This window comes from Rana temporaria, chromosome 1 (assembly GCF_905171775.1).
Source record: "Rana temporaria chromosome 1, aRanTem1.1, whole genome shotgun sequence".
In the NCBI taxonomy this organism is placed as follows: domain Eukaryota; kingdom Metazoa; phylum Chordata; class Amphibia; order Anura; family Ranidae; genus Rana; species Rana temporaria.
The window spans coordinates 451,839,597-451,853,856 of NC_053489.1; the positions used below are offsets into that span (position 1 = coordinate 451,839,597).

Below are 14,260 nucleotides of genomic sequence, written 5' to 3' on the forward strand. Positions count from 1 at the left end.
GAGACAAATTACTCACATTTGCTAAGTGTATAGACTTGCAAGCACAGACACCGCAGTACAATAAAATTAGAAATGAGAGACTGTGTGATTTGTCACCAGAGCCTTGGAATTCCAACGGCTAGGTTTAACTTGGTGCAAAATGTAATGTACGGTATTATACCGGGGTTGGCATGCAGATCACAAACTACCGTACTTGTCTTCCTTACATTATTGTCAAGGAAAAGCAGGAATCTCACTTCACTGACTCAGTTTTCCTTATTGTCCTTCTTACTTATTTTTTTTTCTTGATGAGTACTGTTTTAATTGGCTGTTTTAAACACTTTCAACATTGTTCCATACACTGGTAAACCCAACTATTGTATCATTAACTACACCAGATAACACACAAGGTAGCTTACTATAAAGACCATGCAATTTTTATGTAATTTTGCAATGTGCTAATGAAGGGCAGTACAATGTCACATTGTTTAGCCATGGTGGCTTTCAACCATAAGCAAGGCCGGATTCCAGACAAGGCCAACAAGGCCAGGCCTCGGGGCGGCAGTGGGTACAGGGGCGGCACTGCGGCTGAGAGGAGAGGACACTTTCACTTTCATATCGGGAGTTCCCCCCTGTCATGCGGATGGTGAGAGGAGAAAAAACAGAGGGAAGAGGAGGTGATATAGTTCTTGGCAGCAGTAACCCCCCACCCCGGTTCTCAATGTAATTTTGTCATTTTCGGCAGCAGCACCCCCCAATGCTCAATGTCATTTTTGGCAGCAACACCCACCCCCCCGCGCTTCTCAGTGTCCTGCCGAAAAAGTCCCCCGGCGGATAATGCCCCCCCCCTGTACTGCGCAGGACCCGGCCTTGGGGCGGAAAAGGGAGTAAATCCGGGCCTGACCATAAGGTCCTAGTTTCAAACTTTCTACAGAGACTTTGTATGTTTCCATGCTTGTGTGTTCTTCCCCTAAATTCAAAATGCTGGTAGGTTTATTGGTTTCTACTAAAACTGTCAAGAAAATGTGTGCATCCGCCAAGGACTAAAGCGGGGCCTAATGCTGCGTACACGCAGTCAGAGTTTCCGACAATAAATGTTCGATAGGAGCTTTTTGTTGGAAATTACGACCGTGTGTATGCTCCATCGTACATTTGCTGTCAGAATTTCCGACAACAAAAATTTGACAGCTGGTTCTCAAATTTTCCGACAACAAGATTTTCGGAATCAAGCAGAAAAGCCGCACTGCCTATTGAACTTCATTTTTCTCGGCTCGTCGTACGTGTTGTACGTCACCGCGTTCTTGACATTCGTTCATTTCCGACAACATTTGTGTGACCGTGTCTATGCAAGACAAGTTTGAGCCAACATCCGTCGGAAAAAAATCCACGGTTTTGTTGACGGAATGTCCGATCGTCAGTACGCGGCAATAGAGAGATTGAAATTCAGCCAGTTCAGCAGGAACTGGTTGAAGGTTGATCAGTGTGTGGCCGTCCTTGCTCAATTGCTCAAAGAATTAAACAGTTTGATCGATTTCTGTCGAAGGGACATGATGGAAGATTTTGCTCAATCAAATTGGCTTTGGCAGCTGATCACTGCCGCTGTGAGGATACAATGTGGGGAGAAGATACAGAAAGCAATAAAACGCTATTTTAGGAGGGTGGAAAAAGGTTAGAAAATCTGTCAGGTTTTTATTGCTGCTATTGTTGACTTGGTGACCCTGGTTCCCCTAATTTCTTGAAGTGTCCTGATGTTTACAGGGATAACAAGTGGGGAGAACTCTCACCAATGGAGTCAAAGACAGTAACATCAACCAGATGTTCTATTATCCAAAAGTAATACGTTGGGCCTTAAAGCGGAGGTCCCACGAATAAAAAAAATATTAAAAGCCAGCAGCTACAAATACTGCAGCTGCTGACTTTTAATAAATGGACACTTACCTGTCCACCTCGCCCGCGATGTCGGCAGCAGAAGACGAGCAATTCTGGGACCAGTGTGTTTCCCAGAAGGCAGCGGGGGGGGATAGGGTCGGGAAGTGGAGTGACTGCCGTGGGAGTCTCTCCCCAGAAGTGGGTGCAAATACAGGTATCTGCACCCCCCTCCCCCTGAAAAGTGCCGAATGTGACACCGGAGGAGGGGAGGGTTCCGAAAAGTGGAAGTTCAATTTTTGGGTGGAACTCCGCTTTAAATACACAACTGAAACATACACTGTAAGTTTACTGTTTTATGTTTAGGAAATAGGGTTTCTTTTCTATCTTGTAAATATATTACTGAATATAAAAAAAAAGCATGGACCACAGACACAATGGATGATAAATGCCAGCACACCCGAGCAGGGGTCTCCAAACTTTCCAATGAAAGGGCCAGTTCACTGTCCTTCAAGCTTTAGGGTGTGCAGACTGTGCTCAGTAGGAGTAAACAATGCCTTGTCTTTGTTATTAGAGGGAGAAATAGTGGGTGTCAGTGGGAGAAATAGTGCCCCATCATAGGTGACAGTGAAAGAAATAGGGCCCCATGGGTGTCAACGAAAGAAATAGAGCCCCATCAGGATCAGTGAAAAGAATTTGGCCCCATTGGTGGTGTCAGTGGCAGAAATTGTGCCCCATTGTTGGTGTCAGTGGCAGAAATTGGGCACATTGTTGGTTTCAGTGGCAGAAATTGGTCCCCATCGTTGGTGTCTGTGGCAGAAATTGGGCCCCATCCTTGGCTTTTTTTTTACATTTAAGGAGAACTGTATGTAGACATCTGACCAATTATCAAGGATCCCACTTGTGCGAAGGAGTTTGTGTTTTTTGACAGGGCCCCATCCTTGGTGTCTGTGGCAGGAATTGGGCCCCATGGTTGGTGTCAGTGACAGCAATTGGGCCCCATTGTTGGTGTCAGTTGTAGGAATTATGCCTTAAGGGCCAGATAAAGGCAAGCAAGGGGTTGCTTCTGGCCCCAGGGCCGCAGTTTGGAGACTACTGCACTAGAACATTATGGCATTATGGCCTTTCATGATCAGGGAAGTGGTTCAGGAAGCAGTAAAACAAATTCAGGAAACAGAAAAGCAGTGTGGTAGAGATGTGGCCTACTTTTAAAATGTATTGTGAATCGGATATGAAATTAAATTAAAAAACAAGAAGGGGAATAAATAAAAAAGAGTTTCTGCAAATTAACTTTAAATTCGGACTGAATTAAAAATAATTTAAAAGAGATTTGGAGGAGGCCGAGAACAGTAGAAGGCAAACTTTAAAATTGGTTTCAAACCGAAGTTTAGTGTCACTTTAATCGGCCATCTGATTTATTCCAATGTGAATAAAAGATGGATCCAACATGTTTTGGGGGCCTTAAAGGGGTTGTAAAGGAAACATTTTTTTCCCCTAAATAGCTTCCTTTACCTTAGTGCAGTCCTCCTTCACTTACCTCATCCTTCCATTTTGCTTTTAAATGTCCTTATTTCTTCTGAAAAGTGCTCACTTCCTGTTCTTCTGTCTGTAACTACACACCGTAATGCAAGGCTTTCTCCCTGGTGTGAAGAAAGCCTCTTGAGGGGGGAGGGGGCGAGCAGGAGTGTCAGGACGCCCACTAACACACAGCTCCTTTCTCTATCTGCAAAGTAGATAGTGTCCTGACCCTCCTTCTCGCCCCCTCCCCCCTCAAGAGGCTTTCTCCACACCAAGGAGAAAGCCTCGCATTACGGTGGTGAGTTACAGACAGAAGAACAGGAAGTGAGGATTTCTCAGAAGAAATAAGAACATTTAAAAGCAAAATGGAAGGATGAGGTAAGTGAAGGAGGACTGCACTAAGGGAAAGAATATAGAACAGTACCCCTTCAAGAAGAGTGGGCAAAATCGGACTTTGAGGCTTGTGGAAGTATAAGGGTCAGGGTCACAGCCTGTGCTGAGTACTTTAGGTACTCAGCACAGGCTGTGACCCTGGGGCATACACGGACGCTACATGCACACAAGGTGTTTGCAAGACGATCTCTGTTATATGGGAGATGTTGTTCCTTTATTGATGGATGGCCTTATGTTTGCCTCTGTGAGCTGTCTTTTGCCCCAGCTTTAGGTCCCCTAGTGGATTTTTAAGGGATTCGGTTACCTGCATCTCTATCCCCGACACGTCTTCTTTTGCCTGGGGACTGTAATGTGTATTTGCTCATGTCATTATTGACATATTTGGCCTGGACCTGCGATCATCGATCTCTAAACATATTTTTTGTACTATCTACTACCATCGGTATATATTTCATCTATCATTGGAATCTTCCTGGATGATTATATCCACCGCTGTGTATCAGATTGTGAAAATCATGGCTACATAGTAGCAATAATCCTGTTCATTTCGTCCTGAAGAAGCCCCACGGTGAAACGCGTAGGCGACTTCAATAGGATTCTTTCACTATTCTCTTGTTCTGAATGGTTGTATTGTGATTGTTATCAGTTGCATTCCATTATACCATTGTTAGTGTACATTTTGTAAATTTATGTAATAAAATATATATTTTTTATACTTCCACGAGCCTCAAAGTCCGATTTTGCCCACTCTTCTTGAAGGGGTACTGTTCTATATTCTTATCATTACGGATGCGGCCAATGTAAGTGATTTCCTTGTGTATCTTGTCCTCCCTCCCTCTCCCTCTTTCCTTTTTCTTTTCCTTTCTGATCATCCCTAGTTTTGTGTTTTTCCTTCCCTTTCCATCCCCCTCCTTCTTTTGTTTTCAATGCACTAAGGGAAAGGAAGCTATTTAGGGAAAACATTTTCCTTTACAACCCCTTTAAGATCACCCCTTTCATTAGGGCTTAAACATTATATATGCTTGGCAGCTTGAGAGGTTGAAATGACACAATAATTACACTATATTGGATGAGTGCAGAGTCCATCAGCAACTGGTTGGGGCAGCTTTTTTCCCCATGACCCATTTTTCTAGTCTGTCTTCCAAAGAAGGTTCGGAATTCATAACAGGGTCATTTGGAATGTATATATAGTACAGTTTGGCGATGATGTTTATGCAGGTATCTACACATTCCAGACAGTTATTCATGTCCGCTGCTGATACTGTTCTGTGGCCTTTTTAAAGGACCAATGCTGTCTTATCTGTAAGCAACACTTACTTTTAATGATAGTATATTTAAAATGAATGATATGCCAGTGCTAAACAAAACAGGCTGCAATGTCCGATCTTAGGGGACCATGTCTTGCTTATTAGTGGGGAGAAGAAATATTCTAACAATTGTTTGTGCTTGCTAGAATTTTTTTTTTTTATATCAGACGCTACCTTAAAAAAAAATCGCTCTCTCCTTTGTTCAAACATTTAATAAGATCTCCAGACAATTAATTTGAAAATTCAAAACACCCTAGAATTTACTATTCAATATTAATTGCATAAAAGAGAGATGGGGGTCTGGCTAGGCCTGATTTGAAATATTTTATATTGCTACTTTGTTGATAAGACTCATAGACTGGACTCCAGCTGATCAAATGTGAGTCGCTATGTAGAAATCCCTAAAGCCTCATACACACGATCGGAATTTCCGATGAAAAAAGTCCGACCGTGTGTGTGCCCCATCTGAGTTTTTCCATCGGAGTTTACATAGAGACCATGGGCCAGATTCACAAAAGAGATACGACGGCGTATCTCCTGATACGCCGTCGTATCTCTGTTTCTATCTATGCGACTGATTCATAGAATCAGTTACGCATAGATATCCATAAGATCCGACAGGTGTAATTGTTTTACACTGTCGGATCTTAGGATGCAGTACCGCGGCCGCCGATGGGGGGAGTTTGCGTCGTAAACCAGCGTCGGGAATGCAAATTAGGAGTTACGGCGATTCACGACGGATTTTCGCGTTCGGTACGTCGCCGCTAGTCTAGTTTCCCGTCGCAAAGTTAGTCGTTATTTGACCTGCCTTAACTTTACACAGCAATCGTATTGCTGTATAAAGTATGGCCGTCGTTCCCGCGTCGAAATTTAAAAATGAACGTCGTTTGCGTAAGCCGTCCGGGAATACGGAATTACGCTACGCGCGTCGCCGTTCGAAAAAATGACGTCACTGAGCGCAAAGCACGACGGGAATTGCGAAACGGAGCATGCGCAGTAGGTCCGGCGCGGGAGCGCGCCTAATTTAAATGGCACACACCCATTTGAATTGGCCTGCCTTGCGCCCGACGTATTTACGATACACCGCCGCAAGTTTCCAGGTAAGTGCTTTGTGGATCGGGCACTAAAACTGGAAACTTGCGGCGGTGTAACGTAAACGGGTTACATTACACGGCCGCAAATGTATGTGAATCTGGCCCCATGTTCTCTTTTCCTCCGATGGGATTCCGTCGGAATTCCGATGTGAGTTTGGTCGGGCAAAAGCCCGATCGTGTGTACGAGGCATACGTGGAATAGACCTCTTCGAATATTTTTGGATAGCTCCTTCTTATCCCCTAATACCTTCCCACTTACACCTTTGGTACGACTCAAATGAAATTAAATGTCACCATTAACCACTTCAACCCTGAAGAATTTGGCTGCCCAATGACCAGGCCATTTTCTGCGATTCGGCACTGCATTGCTTTAACTGACAATTGCGTGGTCGTGCGACGTGGCACCCAAAAAAAATTGACGTCCTTTCTTTCCCACAAATCGAGCTTTCTTTTGGTAGTATTTGATCACCTCTGCGGTTTTTATTTTTTGCACTATAAACGAAAAAAGAGCGTCAATTTTGGAGAAAAAAAATGCAATAAGGGTATATTGACTAGTTTGCGCAAAAGTTACGTCTACAAAAAATGGATAGTTTTAAGGCATTTTTATTAATAATGTTTTTTTTACTAGTAATGACGGCAATCTGTGATTTTTATTGTGACTGCGACATTTTGGCGGACACATTTGATGCTATTTTGGGACCATTGTCATTTATATAAAAAATGCACTGATTACTGTGTAAATGACACTGGCAGGGAAGGCGTTAACCACTAGGAAGGAATGGGTTAAGTGTGTCCTAAGGAGTGATTCTTTTTTTTTTCCCGCAGTCCCCCACTACCACAAATTATGCAGTCGAGTTTCCCGCATTTGGGGGAATCGCAGGGGTCAGCACAGCTGGAGTGCAATGGCCGAGCCTCGCCCTGGGAGAACCACCTTCATGATCATGGTGTCTCCCCTACCAGTTAAGTATTAGGGAGTGATTCTATCTGTGGGGGGTGGCTGGGCTACGAGTGACACAACAGTGATCACTGCTACCTGCAGGCTGTCTCATGCACAGAGCTTCAGCTGCTGGAGACTGGAGCGACTTTAGAAAAGGTATGTATAACGATTTGGGCTTAAAAGGTCACTAATGGAAAACATTTTTTTAGCTAAATGGCTTCCTTTACCTTACTGCAGTCCTGGTTTCATGTCCTCATTGTACGTTTTTGCTTTGATGTTGCTGTAATTCCTCTCTGTTCTGGACACTTCCTGGTTGTCTGTTTCCTGATCACCACAGTACTGGGAGATTTCTCACTGTGGTCACTAATCAAGGAGGTGTGATTACTGTGTGTCTAAAGCTCCTCAGCACCAATCCATTTTCGTTTTACAAAGCATCACTGCCCTCTATTGGCTCTCTGGCTCTGTACACCAGAGAACCAGGAAACAACAGCAAAAACCAAACTAAACTGTAGGTACATTATATGATTGGTTTTTATCTATTTTTAATCATTTTTAAAAGGAATCAGTTAACTATTATGTCTCTATACCAGTGTTTCTCAATTCCAGTCCTCAGGCCCCCCCAACAGGTCAGGTTTTCAGGATTTCCATTATTTTGCACAGGTGATTTGATCAGTTTCACTGCCTTAGTAATCACCACAGCCTTTTCATCTGAGGGAAATCCTGAAAACATGACCTGTTGGGGGGGCCTGAGGACTGGAATTGAGAAACACTGCTCTATACCCTGTAAACAGTAATTTCAGCTAAAAAATAAAATTCCTTTAGTGACCCTTTAACATTGCTAGATAGGTTAGTCTTAGATTGTGGTTGCCAGTAGATTTTAGTTTTAGGCTGAACTTCCACTTTAAAGAGTATTAGCTGGTGTTCTTCTTTATTTGTTGATCAAGTCCATCTAAATCTGTTAGTGCATCCAACACTGCCCTCTTCCTAGATCACCCATTTGTGTGGGCTTCCCCACATGACAGAGGTGGACATGTTGGAAAACTCATCTTGTTTGTGTGGATGGAGGAATCTGTGCCCGTTGGCTGAAAAGAAAAAAACAATGTATGACCTGCCTTAAAGTGTTATGCTCTAGGCAATGGTTTTGCACAGAGCAGCACCGAATCTTTGATTCTCAGGTCCTAGCTCCTCCCCCCTGACAGGTCGCTTGCTATGGGGGCACTCATGCCATTCGTCCATTGACACACATAGTGTGACTCTACCCTGCCCCCTGCTCCCTCCATACTGGCTGTGATTGACTGCTGCTGCTCCCGCCTCTTAGCCAGTGAGGAGAGAGAGAGAGAGAGAGCAGTGCACTTTAATTTTCCACGTACATGTTAAAATCTGCATGCACCCCTTTGGTATAAGATGTGTGGCCCTTGGGCCTCAGTAACCTGTAGTGGGAGCATTGATTAGGGTATTAGTATTGATCTCTACTGGCCTCATGTAACATGTTCCCAGATTCATATTGTCTTCTGCAACAAATCCCAGGCCAAAAATGTAGCATGTCCACACTCTCTGAAGCCTCGTACACACGACCGAGGAACTCGGTGGGCGAAACACATCATTTTCCTCGTCGAGTTCCTTGTTAGGCTGTCGAGGAACTCGACAAGCCAATTTTCTCCATTCCCGTCAAGGAAATAGAGAACTTGCTCTCTTTTTGGCTCGTCGAGTTTCTCGACAGTTTCCTCGACGAAAATGTACACACGACCGGTTTCCTCGGCAAAAAAATATCTCCCAGCAAGTTTCTTGCTGGTTTTTGCCGAGAAACTTGGTCGTGTGTACGAGGCCTGACTCTCATTTCCTCATTTAGGTCTGCAGATTCTGACAGTCCTCTCAAGCATTACATATATTGAACATTATGTGTGGCCCTTTGGTGATGTCATGGGTCTCTTTATTTGACAACCACTGATTTAACCAATCAATTTTTGCATCTTCTTTCCAATTCTTTGTCCTTTGGCTGCCTACTTTGTACTATAAGTTGTCTCTCATTCTCATGTCAGGAGCTTGAGAACTACAGTGTTTGCATTGTGCTTTACTTTACCTGCCCTTCTGCATATGTAAAGCACCTCCAGCTGCCTAATGTGTGCATTCATGTTGTGGGAATATCTGAGGATGAACCTGCGTGTGTTTGTACAGAAAACATGGGATTGTCCTCCAGTCATTGATAGACATGGTGTATGCTAACAGTTTACAGATTGCTGAGAGGTCCTGGAATAAGGTGGTCATGCATGATATTGTTAAAATATTTGCTCACTGCTAAATGCCAAGCAGAAGGATTAAAAAGTCAAATATGTTATTCAGTAGGGATTAGCTGATCACACATCAACAAACAGTTTTACGAAAATACAACTGAAGTATCCATATTTTATAAGTGTAATATATAGAGAAACTAGCTGAATACCCAGCGTTGCCCGGTCTTCCTATCTTAACCTTTTGGGGAGGAAAATCATAGTAATATAAATATACCCATCTTTTATATAAGGGTGTAGGTAAGGGTTAATTTAACTGTCATATATTTTTATTTGGCATATAAGTAATATGTGTACCAGGTATTATTGAAATATCTCCAGGCGTACAGAAGTTATGTGGGAACATACATTTCCCATTGATTTGCATGGGACTTTAAACAAAAACCCCGACCCTCACAAATGGGGGTAGTTAAGGGATAAATTAACTATCCTATAGTTTAAGTGGACATATAAGTAACATGTGACCAAGTGTTATCGAAATATGTACAGCCGTTTGGAAGTTATGAAGTAACATGTATTTCCCATAGAGTTGAATGGGACTTTAAAGGAAAACCCCGACCATGGCAAATGGGGGTGGGTAAGGGTTAAACCACCTATCCTATGTTTGTTGCTGACATATAAGTAACATGTGTGCCAAGTTTCATGTTAATATCTTTAGCCGTTTGGACGTGATGCTGGAATATACATACACACACACACACACACGTTGAGTTTTATATATTTAGATTATTGTAAACATTTGTGCTCCTAGAGATTCTATAGGTAAATGTTTATAACAAAATTATTGTAAAGAGACTGTAGGTCACTCATCATAATGGTACCAACAGGTAGGAATGGTACCAACCCAGAGAGCTTGGAGGCAACCCTGACCTATGCATTTGAAGAATGCAAGTTAAGCTTTTTTGTTTGTTTTTGTAAAATCACAAACATGTCATGATACTTCCTCTGTGCAAGGGTTTTGCACAGAGTGGCCCCAATCCTCCTTTTCTGGTGTCCCCCCACGGTGCTCCTGACTCCTCCTCTTCTCGAGTTCCCCCATGGATAGCCGCATTCCATGGGGGCACTCAAGTGGGCCCGCTCCTGAGTCCTGCTGCTGCGTCCATTGACACAGACAGCAGGACTCGTCCCCACCCCCCGTCTCCCATGTCACTGGATTTGTCTCCTGCTTCTTTTAATCTATCAAATGACTCAAGACAGTGGCTGGAGCTGCTGTGCTTGTCCCCGTCGCTGGAATATTAGGGTTAAGGTAAGAAAAAAGGGGGGGGTCTGGGGCGGTGCTGCAGTACAAAACGTTTTTCACCTTAAAGTGGTAGTATACTCTATACCAGTGTTTCCCAACTCCAGTCCTCAAGGCACACCAACAGGTCATGTTTTCAGGCTTTCCATTATTTTGAACAGGTGATTTGATCAGTTTCACTGCCTTAGTAATTACCACAGCCGTTTCATCTGAGGGAAATCCTGAAAACATGACCTGTTGGTGTGCCTTGAGGACTGGAGTTGGGAAACACTGCTCTATACTACCACTTTTACCTACAGGTAAGCCTATAATAAGGCTTACCTGTAGGTATAAAGAATATCTCCTAAACCTGTATGGTTTAGGAGATATTCCCCTCGCAATGTTATTGCAGCGGCGCATGCGCAGGGGGGATCCTCGGCGAAAGGGCCGGCAGCCGCCGGACCTTGCCGGAATGAAATCTCCCGCGGGAGTGACGACATCGCCGCTCCAGCCAATCACAGCGCTGGAGCGGCGATACCCGGAAGACACGACAGGCAACATGATATGTCGCTCGGCGCGGACCAGGTAAGTTCTCTTCACCTTGTTCCAAGGTAAGTATTTTATAATGCGCTAGTATGCGGTGCTCATTATGGCTTTTGCCTTGCAGGTGTAAGAAAAAAAAATGTATATGCGCGTATACAACCGCTTTAATGCATAGAATGCAGTCATACTGTGGCAGGTCAGCACGATCCCAAGAGCCATCGTAGCTGTACATTGGCTCTTTTAAGCAGGATATCAGGCGCGCGTGGGGGTTCCGATGCTCGTGGCCGGCGGTCGCGATGACCAACGGCCACGTGCAATCGCGGGCACGAGAGGCAGAACAGGGACGTGTGTGTGTGTAAATACACACATCCATGTTCTGTGAGGAGAGGAGAGGCATATTGTGAGTTCCTAATAGCTAGGAACCACAAGCTGTCATCTCCTATAGTCAGTTCCATCACCCACTGTTAGAACACACACTAGGGAACACAGTTAAACTCTTGATCGCCCCCTAGTGTTAACCCCTTCCCTGCCAGTGACATTTACACAGTAAGCAAAAAATTAAAAACCACAGAGATTATCAAATACCACCAAAAGAAAGCTCTATTTGTGGGTACAGCATCACACCACTGCGCAATTGCTAGTTAAAGCGACACAGTGCCGTATCAGAAAAAATGGCCTGGTCATTGAGCAGCCAAATCTTCCAGGGTTGAAGTGGTTAAGGTGAAAAAAACGTAAAGGTTTACAACCCCGTTGAAGTTCAGGAAAAACCTAACTAATGCTAAACCTGCTCTCTGCCACATTCTAAACCTAATCTAATTCTTAAGCCTCGGACACACGATCAGTCCATCCGATGAGAACGGTCCGATGGACCGTTGTCGTCGGTTAACCGATGAAGCTGACTGATGGTCCGTCGCGCCTACACACCATCGGTTAAAAAAAACGATCGTGTCAGAACGCGGTGATGTAAAACACAACGACGTGCTGAAAAAAACAAAGTTCAATGCTTCTAAGCAAGCGTCGATTTGATTCTGAGCATGCGTGGATTTTTAACCAATGGTTGTGCCTACTAACGATGGTTTTTTTCTCATCGGTTAGGAATCCATCGGTTAAATTTAAAGCAAGTTGGCTTTTTTTTAACCGATGATTAAATAACCTATGGGGCCCACACACGATCGGTTTTGACCGATGAAAACCGTCCATCAGACCGTTGTCCTCTGGTTAACCTATCGCGTGTACGAGGCCTAAAGGTGCAGTTGTCGCAGCTTTAGTAAGTACTAAAATAAACTTTAAGGCTGGGTTCACACCACCGCCGCAAGCTGCGCACAGCAGGGGTCCGGTGCGTGCTGGTTCACCGGTTCAGGTCCGATTTCAGGCCGAATTTTGGGCTGAAATCGAACCTAAAACGCACCAAAAAAGACACACGTTTTTCCGGCACACCGCACCGGACCTGCTGCGGAGATATGTGAACCGGCTCCATAGGGAGCCAGTCACGTTCTCCTGCTATGCGAATTGAATGCGCATTCAATTCGCATAGGTGTGAACCCGACCTAAGCTGCTCCAGGATCTAAAACTCCAGGATCCTGCTAAATTACGTTTTCAAGATCCTCTCTGTTGATCCAAATAAACTGCTGTCACATTATAACAGAAAAGGACATATTTTTTGAGATCTTTGTGAATTTATAGCACTGTAACTTCATAGCATTCCACTAAAAAACGTTTCTGCTTCCAGACGCCGGGACAAGGACTTTAGATATAGTCACACATCACCTCTACATGGGGTAGGAGAACTACATTTCCCATGACGCTAAGGAAAATGTAAGACGTGATGGGCACACATGGGTGGAGGGGAGGGCAGAACTGAGGATTGTGGGTGTGCATGCGGATATAGTGCTGAGGACTTATGCAGATAAAGTGGGCGGATAAGACTGAGAGTCTAAAACCACCCACTACAGCGAGTCATGTGTAATTACGTCACCACTCGCTGTACTACAGTGGGGTAGCTACAATACCGGTGGCTGGGGTGATAGAAAGTGTAACGACCATTGGTCTTGTATAATGGAAGTTAAGGTGACATTGCACTTTATCGTACTAAAGAAAGGATGGCTTTATCAACCCCGAATGGCAAGCAATTGAAAGAAGAACAATTTAAGTAAGAGCATGGGGCAGATCCTCAAAGAAATTACGCCGGCGTATCTGTTGATACGCCGCGTAATTTCAAATTTTGCGTGTCGTATCTTTGTTTTGGTATCCACCAAACAAGATACGACGGCATCTGTGTTAGATCCCACAGGCGTACGCCTTAGTACGCCGTCGGATCTAAGATGCAATTTTCCGGCGTCCGCTGGGTGGCGTTCACGTCGTAATCCGCGCCGAGTATGCAAATTAGCTTTTTCCGACGATCCACGAACGTACGAGCGGCCGTCGCATTCTTTTACGTCGTTTCCGTTCGGCTTTTTCCGGCGTATAGTTAAAGCTGTTCTCTGGTGGCGTACTCAATGTTAAGTATGGCCGTCGTTCCCGCGTATAATTTTGAAAATTTTACGTCATTTGAGTAAGTCGTCCGTGAATGGGGCTGGACGCCATTTACGTTCACGACGAAAACAATGACGTCCTTGCGACGTCATTTAAAGCAATGCACCCTGGGAGTTTTGACGGACGGGGCATGCGCAGTTCGTTCGGCGCGGGACGCGCTTCATTTAAATGAAACACACCCCTACTCGCCGCATTTGAATTCCCCACCCTTACGCCGCGAGAAATACACTACGCCGCCGTAACTTACGGCGCAAATTCTTTCTGGATTCAAACCAAAGCCAGGTAAGTTACGGCGGTGTAGCGTATCTCAGATACGCTGCGCCGGTGCAGATCTTTGAGGATCTGCCCACATGAGTGAAACCTTACAATGATGCAATACTGCCAAGAGTTATGCTATAAATCTGAACTTCAAGATAAACAGACGACATACGAGAGGCATGTGTGTTCTTCCTTGAATTTTGGTATGCTTTGTGTTATTTCCTCAGATCTGTGTAGTAACCCAGTGTTAGGCCCCGTACACACGGCCGAGGAACTCGACGTGCCAAACACGTCGAGTTCCTCGGCCAGTTCAGCCCTGAAGCCGCCGA

General features: G+C 44.5%; 1 protein-coding gene and 1 non-coding gene across 2 annotated transcripts in view; both read right to left on the reverse strand.

The window, feature by feature from the left end:
• PARM1 (prostate androgen-regulated mucin-like protein 1) overlaps positions 1-14,260 on the reverse strand; it is a 164,835-nt gene that overhangs the window by 111,268 nt on the left and 39,307 nt on the right. The window lies entirely within an intron of this gene.
• On the reverse strand, positions 6,954-7,125 carry LOC120925602. The gene has a single exon (XR_005746849.1). It is a non-coding gene; the product is annotated as a U1 spliceosomal RNA (small nuclear RNA).